General features: G+C 42.7%; 1 protein-coding gene across 2 annotated transcripts in view; it reads left to right on the forward strand.

Annotated features, from left to right (window-relative positions):
- The first annotated feature begins 1,866 nt into the window (after nucleotides 1–1,866).
- Nucleotides 1,867–9,237, forward strand: part of frmd4ba (FERM domain containing 4Ba) — a 33,738-nt gene continuing 26,367 nt past the window's right edge. The window contains exon 1 of one of the 2 annotated variants that reach the window (XM_047024855.1): nucleotides 1,867–2,093. The gene's annotated coding sequence lies outside the window, so the exon portion shown is untranslated. The remainder of the gene's footprint in view (nucleotides 2,094–9,237) is intronic. The other variant, XM_047024854.1, reaches the window with a different exon arrangement.

Below are 9,237 nucleotides of genomic sequence, written 5' to 3' on the forward strand. Positions count from 1 at the left end.
ATCAACCATCTGAAAAACTAACTAAATCCAAAGGATAACACAAGCTGAGGTTTGAGACATTCAGACTTTCCTTTCTTACAATACCAATAAAAGGAAATTAAAAACCTCTCTACCCCCCTCTAGAATCTCTATTATTACACCTCATCTTCATATGAAGAAAGGGGTAGGGAAGGCATAAAAGGAGCGCCTCGCAGTGAATTATTTCAGTGTGACCTGGAAAATACTATGGAGGCTCAAAATGACCAAACCCGGTCAGTAAGAAGGCTGGTGGTACCACAACAATCCTATTGTACAGGCGACCTGCTTTCAATTGTGACGGGATGCACATGATTGGACGTCTATGGGCATTAGGGATTGGGCTCTTACTCTATGTTCTTTGTTTGATATTTGAGATCATGCATTATGATTACATCAATAAAAGTTATGATCTACACATTCATGGAAGGTATAGTAGTATAAAGTGCTTAAAAAACATTATAGTGTATTTCTCATTCTGTATACGGACATGATATTACCAGTTAACCGGTCAGGGCTAGTGGGGGGATTGTTAATCTGGCCTGGGGGGAGATGGAGTGGAACAGGACACAGATTCTTAGAGATAGTGACAGGATGCGCACTGACAATGGGCCGGTGAGATTGGCAGAGTGTGTCAGTCAGGGGTCTCTCTCGTGGGGGCTGTCAATGCTCATGTAAACATCTGTTCCATTTGCACCAGAGTGGGATATAATCCCCTGTCAGTAAAATTCATGGTGTTACCCCTCCATGACAACAATGAATGCCATTTAGAAGTTGACCAAGTTGATCTGCCTGGACATTTCTTATGAACCTTACATGTATTGCAAATATACTGAATAAATTACCATGACATTATACCCAATTAAAGATTACCGTCAACATTGGAAGTGCCAGGGTGACAATAATTTGTGTGGTAATTCTGATGGGACTTGAGGCCAAACTGAGATTTGGGGGCAGAAATGCTTAGTGCACACATGGCACCGGGGTGAGCCTAATCACTCGCCAGCAGAAATCCTCACAAATGGGGGATGGGAAACTGATGGGAGCCGTCCCCTGGGTGACTCATTTAGGCTTTGAAGAAAGCATTCGGCTCCAGCAACAAATCAGTCCTTTGCATAGACAAAAAGGATGATCTTTTGTTTCCTCTCTTTTTCTAGCAGACATGCAATGTTTAGATTGGTCAGAGGTCATCAGCCACGCCTGTTACCACTATGACCTGGTTGAGCTACCTTACAGTAAAACCAGCCATTTTATACCTCCCATTTCCTTATCCTGTACCATGAGGTTGCAGGGCTTTGTGATTTTTAACACAGTATGCTGTGATTCTACAATGATGTGGCATTCCCTTCCTTCCCCATAGTTTTGCTTTAACAATTCAGTTCTCACATTCACTATAAAAAGCAAATACAGTAAGTACCCAAGTAGGCTGATGATGTTGGGACTAACTTGCATAAACCATTTTTTCATCTCCATGTGTTTTGGGCCGCACAGAGTCAAATGTGTGGAGAAATAACTTAATACACAATGTCACAAATTGTGTATTAAAGTTGTTGCACATTTAGTGTGCATAAACCGTGGTCTACGGGTGTTCATGTAAACAAACTCACTAAAGAAGACCTAGTGTGGCAACAATCTTCCCACTTGTTAGATAAATAATGACACGCAAATTAAAGTTAGAAACACTGGATGATGTAGGCTACGGTCCCATTGTGAAGCGTGTTCATTTGCATGCATTTACGCACCAAGCGCACTGTCATTGGTTAGGTTGTTTTGGCTCAGGCAGGGTAGATGGAAATTCGTATGGTCGATGGCTAAGGTAGGGAGTAGGCGGGGTGTGAATGGATGGAGCAGTGCACAATAAGGATATGCCGATCCATGCAGCTTCCTCTCCCAGACCCGGCAGATCTGTGAAGCAAGAGTACAACGGTTGATTGTAACTTGTGTACTTTATGGTTTTTGGCAAAAGAGGAGAGGACGCCGGTGGACATTTCCGATTAATCGGGACCGGTGTAAACCTCTACCCAACAAACGAGTCGCGGAGTTTAATTCAATCCTAACATTTAGTCCGCAACAAAAAGGTAGGCTATCATTTGTTTACATGTTTGTGTAGCCTATGCAAATCAGTGTTGAATTCACGTTTGTTTCATCCCAGACTGTTTTTATATATTATGAGAGACTATAAAGTTAATATTATTACTGTCATTTTTTTTACGGCATGTCGCTTTATTTATATTTAAATAATCATAGCCTACAAATTTGTTTACAAACATGCGTATACTTGTTCCCTCACTTGTTACTTAAAATGTTGATTATAAACACCGATCCGTTTTGAGACTTGAACATCCTACTAACATACAGACACACACACACACACACACATACACACACACACACACACAAATCCATGCACTTTTAAAGACCCTCTCCTTACTGTCACACTTTCCTGTATCCTGGAAAAGGAAAACAATGGGGTTGACGGAGACAGAGAGAAGGCAATGTGACATCCTGAGTGCTATAGAAGTAGTGCTCTAATGTGGGAATGAAAATAATTGTTTCTACAGTAAATGCATTGAGGGATGTTTCATATCAGACACAGCTCTGTAAACAAAATACAGTATTTTTCAATATCATAGTTAGTTAAAAAACACTCAGATATATGGTTTGGGGTCCTGGGGACGTTGTGTCCTTGGGCAAGGCACTTCACCCTACTTGCCTCCGGAAATGTCCCTGTACTTACTGTAAGTCGCTCTGGATAAGAGCATCTGCTAAATGACTACAAGTAAATGTTTACTGTGTCCACAATTACACTTCTCATGGTTAATATACTGTTCAGTTGCAGTGCCGGATCAGGGCAGTCAGTGCCAATATCCCTGTGCTGTAGCTACAGTGAGACTAAACAAAAGCCTGGAAGTAGTTTGTATAGGGGACATTATTGAATTTGTGGTTTATAAAAGAGTTAGACACATACACATCACAAAAGAGGGACAGCATTGTGTTGACTTTGGTCTAGGATGTTCAGTTGCTTTCATTGGGGTCAGCGTTTCCAATTCAATAAAACTATTAACTGTCACAGAAGATTCCATTGCTGGTGCTCAGCCAGCACAGATAAGAGTTATTTGCCAATCAGAGTACATTAATGGACCCATCCATATAATCAGTTCAGAGGGTTAACAGCAGAGACCTTTTCTGTTTAGATGAAACAGAAACAGCCTTCAGAGAAACACAACGTTCATAAACACAGGTCTGAGAATTAAGTCAATAATATGTTCCCACCTCGGCACAAAGCCCACTTACTTTAACATTTCACACAAACGTTTGAAAAGGAGGATTGTCAGTTACCTGATACCCTGGGAATTCAAGTTTATACAAACTTATGGTAGATTGCACTGATCCAGTATAACAGGTTTTCAAAACTGAGAATTCCTCCACAGACAATGCTTCAATCTGTCTGACCACAAGGACAACCTAAAATTGAGAACTCAAATAGGTAAATACTTACTATTGTGTATGATAATCCCCACTTCACATTCTTTCTCAAAATATTGCGTTTTGTGCAGTTTTATAGACATTATATCATAAAGTCTATGAAGCAAGTTTGTTTAAACAAGCATGCCTTCTCCTTTATAATAATGGGGTCTAGTGGAGGTCCAAGCCCCAAAGCGATTCTGGTCAATGCCTGTTTGTGGGTCAACTGTAATCTTTAAGCTAAGCAGTGGAAATCAATTCAGAGCTTCTGCCACTGTGGATTGCTGTGTGAATGACCAGACGGGAAATCTGAGGAGAAGTAGTACAGTATTAAAGAAACACAATATGAGGGAAGCATTTAAGCAGTTAAAATGTTTTGTTTGTGCTGGCAGAAATGACCACAATGCTACTATATGTTTGGATTTACTCCTCTAAGAGGTGCTACAAGTGCCCAGTCTCTAAGGCCAAAAGAACAGGACAGAGCTTCTAAGTGTAAGAACATAATATGCTGCCAAATCTCCCAATATTGCAAGAAAGAAACGGTTAACACTGTCAGTTGTGTACACTGTCATCTTTTCTCACTCAGCTGAACATATCTAGAGCAGCACACAGTCAAGACCTTTTCCTGCCTGGTCCTTGTTTTTCCTTTAGTCTCCAGACAGGACATCCTGTGTAGAACAAATAGTCTGCCTTGTTTCCACATCACTTTCTGAAATATCCCAGATTTTGGAATAACCCCCTCAAAAAGATCCTGACAAATATAGTGTATAGGCCGATGAGGAGAGAGACATGAACAAGAAGTACTTTCCTTCTGGTCTGTTCTCCTGTCTTTTAATGTGGTTGGAACAGTTATCATCTAATGACTGATGATGACACATTTGATGATTGATGATTTGAAGGATGATTTCCTTCATGAAGCGGGTGCTAGTGCACTACAATGCGGCAAGCAGAAGGTCTCCTTACTGGCAGGCTCTTCCTCTGGGATCCAGGTCTCACAATCATTTAGATGAAAGAGACTGTATTAAAACAATCTGCTATCTATTTAAGGATATGGTATTCCCAGGTGGTAAACAATCCTTCCTTCTAAAATCCCCAAGCACATACAACTCCATATAAATTATTAAGGAAATGGGGAATGGATTTATGGTTTATCAATTTGTGTCAGTTGTCATTGATTGAAGCACTTCACAGTAAGTGGCTCTTTTCCTATGGGAATTACAGAAATCACAGAAAAAGTCACAAATCAAAACTTTTAGAGCATAACAACATTGTGGCATTTCTGGTATAGTATATGTTCCTTAAATAATGCACAGGAACAAAGCTTGATAAATATCATATATATCACTGATCTATAAATATGCTAATCACTGATAAAGCTACTGTCTTTATTCCCTCCATTATATGGAATCATTGTCTTTATGTATCTTCCCAGATATATTTTCGAATTCCCTTTGCTCTGACATAGGGATCTTGTCTGATCCACTACCAGTAAGTCTGGTGGTGGGGCTGTAGCACATCCTGTGTCCCAGTGGACTTACTAGTGTGGGAGTGAGACATTAACTGCAGGGTGTAACTCCCAACAGAGCAAACATCAGCAGCATCCTAGTGCGGGCACCAAATATCCCTCAGCTTTGTTTTTGTTCGTTTCTTCCTCATCCCAGGGCACCTCAGACAAGGGTTCAATTGCTCAGAGGCTCTCAAGATGGAAATAACAACAAAGCCAAACCCTTAGCTACCCTATGCTCTGTGTGTGTCTGAGGCTCTGTGTGTGTCTGAGGCTGTGTGTGTGTCTGAGGGTGCAAGCCTGCTGCTAGGCCTGCTGACTGGGGGAGCTGTCGATGAGCCTTTCTGTAATTACCCTGTTTGTGTGCTGTCTTGCTCTCTCTCCCTCTCCACTCCCCCATCTCTTTCTTTCTCTTTGTGTGTATTATTCCCCCCCCTCTCTCTCTCTCTCTCTCTCTCTCTCTCTCTCTCTCTCTCTCTCTCTCTCTCTCTCTCTCTCTCTCTCTCTCTCACTCACACACACACACACTCACACACTCTGTCTCTCTTTGTGTGCATTAGAGCTGTGTATAAGGGGGTAAGCAAAAAACACACGCACATGTGCACACCAGGGCAAAAGGAGAGATTATTTAAGGGGTGTTTCAGAGATGAATGATAATGACCACTGAGACTCTCCATGCTGAGCGGGGGGATGGATGTGGACAGAGAGCTGCTCTGCTATTATTTTCTCAGTGAAGCGTTCTACTGAGAGACACATGTAGAGCCGTTTTCACAAAGCAGACATACCCTGAAGCCTTGAAACCAGAGAGATCAATAATGCTCAGTGGTTAAAACCCCATGTGAGTGTTTCACACATCTAATGCCAGAGGGGGTAGCACGGTAAAGAGACTGCTAGCAAGCCAAAGTTCCATATGAATCTCTGATATTGAGCTTTCCTCTCAAAGGCTCATTTTAAAGATGCCTGGAGTAAGATTATCTGGGATACATCATTGTCTCGTCATTCTTTGTTTCTATATTGTACTTCACAGATTCATCAAGCATGTGTTGTTTCACATATTCTGCATCTCTTTTATAACTTCTGCGTGCCTTTATTATGAGATATCGGCCTACTGTAAGCAATATTCCCAAACATATTTAAATGATGTTGTGCTAATAGTGTTGAAAGAGACAGACAGTTTTACGATCCTTTAGGTGGATGAGTGGATGAAAGCCCTGCATCGTTAATGGTGTGTTGTATGAGCACCCTCTCACCCACACACACCTCTCTCTCTCTCTCTCTCTCTCTCTCTATCTCTCCCCCCCCCCCCCCTCTCTCTCTCTCTCTCTCTCTCTCTCTCTCTCTCTCCTCTCTCTCTCTCTCTCTCTCTCTCTCTTTCCCCCCCCACCTGTCCCTGCTTTAGAAAGCCACCTGTCCCTCAGCACAGTTCTTCTCATCTCTTCTGATCCACTGCAGGCGTCCAGCTGCGGTCACCTTCCCTGCTGTTGTGTGTGGTCTGTGTGTGTGTGTGTGTAGAGGGGGGGGAGCAGTGTAGGGTCGAATGGGTTCACAATCACCTGCCCAGTGGCCCAGAACCAAGCCAGCGCCCCCGCTGATCTGTACAGGGAGGCCTGTCTGATCACTGCGACAGAGAGGAACACTATCAGATTACTGGTGGCAGATAGAACACTCAGTTATCACTGAGACATGAGGAGGGCTGTCCTGCCATTGTGTAACTGACAGAGGGAAACCCTGCCTGGGTCATTCAATGGAGAAGCTGTCGTAGAGTGCACAGGGATTGTTCAGTGTATTTTGTGGTTAGAGGTGGCTCGGTCACTCCCTGTCCTTTGACAACAACAGATATTATGTGAACTCTGCTGCTTTGACAGTCTGTGTTTTATGGCAGAACCTGTAACATCCACAGTTATGGGACCTCATTTGTACACATTTACAGAGACAACAACTCAAGCTTGACCCCACATTACCAAGGCTTCAACTGATCGGTTACAGTAATAGGAAAACTCACTTGATGTAAGTGTCTTTGATAAAGTGTGTGCTAAATGCTGCAAATGTCAGCAGTAAATCTAAGACTGTGGTTAGCAGGGTCGGACTGATCGTCGGGAGCGTCGGGAGATTTCCTGAACGGACGATCTAACGGCCACGGCATAATAGAAGAAAAAAAATAATAATAATAATACACAGTCGTTGGCCGGTCTGCGTTTCAAAGTCCCAGTCCTGACCTGGTGGTTAGCAATGTCACTGAATAGTTTGCAGCAGTGAGTGAAAATATGACCTGAGCCCACACAGAAACCTAATATGATGGCCGTGTGTCTTGGTCCTAAGCTGCCTTGGGGTGCTTCCATAGAGACAGCAGCCCCCTGTCAGAGAGACAGCAGGTGTCATCCACACTAGCTGGTAAAGACATAGTCATTCCCCAGAGAAAAGACTGGGGGAGGTTTTATTGAAGAATGGTCAGTGACCTTGTTTGTATTTGAGTAGAGAAAAAATGACTGACAGTCTATGTGAGTATAGAAAATCTGTACAGAGAAGAGAGCCCAGTAGCAGGCTATCATGACCTCAGGGTCTGTCCTGACTGGGACTGAATGAGTTTTGAGAGCTGTGTCCGTTTTGTGACAGTTAAGAATGATCTAACATAGTTGAATGATTGCGATTTGGGAGCAACAGTTATCACATAAAACTAGTGGATTATCATATCTCTGTTCTTGGAAAGAGTTATGTAGGATGAGACAGGCCAGTGTTCATCCAGTTGGTCAGTAGTATGATGACTAGTGTGATATAGGTTTGATTTTAGACTGTCTAGATCTAGATCTGTTTTTTACTCATCTAGTCTTCCATATGTGCCACTGTGTGTGTACTTGACAGTTGGTGTAGCATGCATAATGACCTCTTTACTGGGTCCCAACAGACCTTGTCCTGGTCTCCATTCAAATCATGTTGATAATTAGATTCATGATGGGGTAACTCATCCCATCCCAACCCCCACCTCTCAAGTAGCTTCTATACACAGCTTTGAACACAAACAGTCCAATACTGCGAGTCCAATATTTAATAGAACAAGAAATGTACAAATGTATGAATCAAAAAAGGCTTTATATTTTCAAATGGATATTTTGACATTCAGTCTTCAGTGGTCTCTTATTCCACCTTGTGAGACTCTTTTTTTTCTTTCTTTCTCCTTCTGGCTCTCTCCATCTCCCTCTCTTTGTCTGTCTCTCAGGACCCCCGCAGAGATATTAAGGGGGCCCATTCATATCCTCCATCTCTTGGATATGATATTTAAACCCGGCTCGCTCCAGCACTTTTTACACCCTGTAAGAGCTGCCTCTGCAAATCTTAGCACCGACAATCCCTTGAGGCGCTTATTTGATGGGGCAGACAGTGTGCGGGTGACACCAATGGCCTTGGTACCCCCCCGGCACCATGGCATCTGGGTTATACACACACAGGGTTTGTCACAGTTCAGGGCTTCCAGCAGGCCTCCCACACCAGGCCTGTATGACAGTGGAGTAGACTCCAAATCCCAGTTACAACAGACATCTCAATGGGCTGATGGTGGCAATGCTGACCCCCAGGCCCTGTTTCCACCCCCTGCCAGGTAGGACAAAGCAGGGCTTGACTGTACCATCCAGGCATTCACAAAAACGCTTTCCTCTTTCTGGCCTGATTCACCAACTAGAGCTTCATCACATGGCTTTAATTGGTTATACTTGAAATGTCTTATGTATTAAACAGATGCAGTGATAACTAGTCAATATGCATAATGGCTACCACATTCAGAGGTGTAAATGTTAGATGGTAAAGATGGTAAAATGGTAAATGTTTAAGACTTTTCTTCCTCAGGGTACTACACAACCTCTATAGAACTATCCTTATGTATGTAATACATACTTTAGTTCATACAGATGTATGAACAGACAAAGGAAAGATGGAGCACAGGCCAGAGGATGTTATTGGAATCCAATTAGATTCATGTTTTTTGCTCATGAGGCATGTAGGCATGCATGAGACATGAGGCATGCACATTCAATTACAAACTGAATGCATAACTTGACATCAAGCACTTTAATATTTCATGAAATCACAGCAGCTTATATTATATTTATGACTACAAACGTCCCTATTGGTGTGTCAAGCTTTGTAACAAATTGACCACCTGCTGAGTTCCTAAACAGAAGCAGCAGTCACTTGTTTTCCTTGTAAGCCAGGCCATGGAAGTCCCTGGAAGCATGGGTGGCATCCAAGGGTGGACAGGGAGT

Source organism: Hypomesus transpacificus, chromosome 9, assembly GCF_021917145.1.
Source record: "Hypomesus transpacificus isolate Combined female chromosome 9, fHypTra1, whole genome shotgun sequence".
NCBI lineage: Eukaryota > Metazoa > Chordata > Actinopteri > Osmeriformes > Osmeridae > Hypomesus > Hypomesus transpacificus.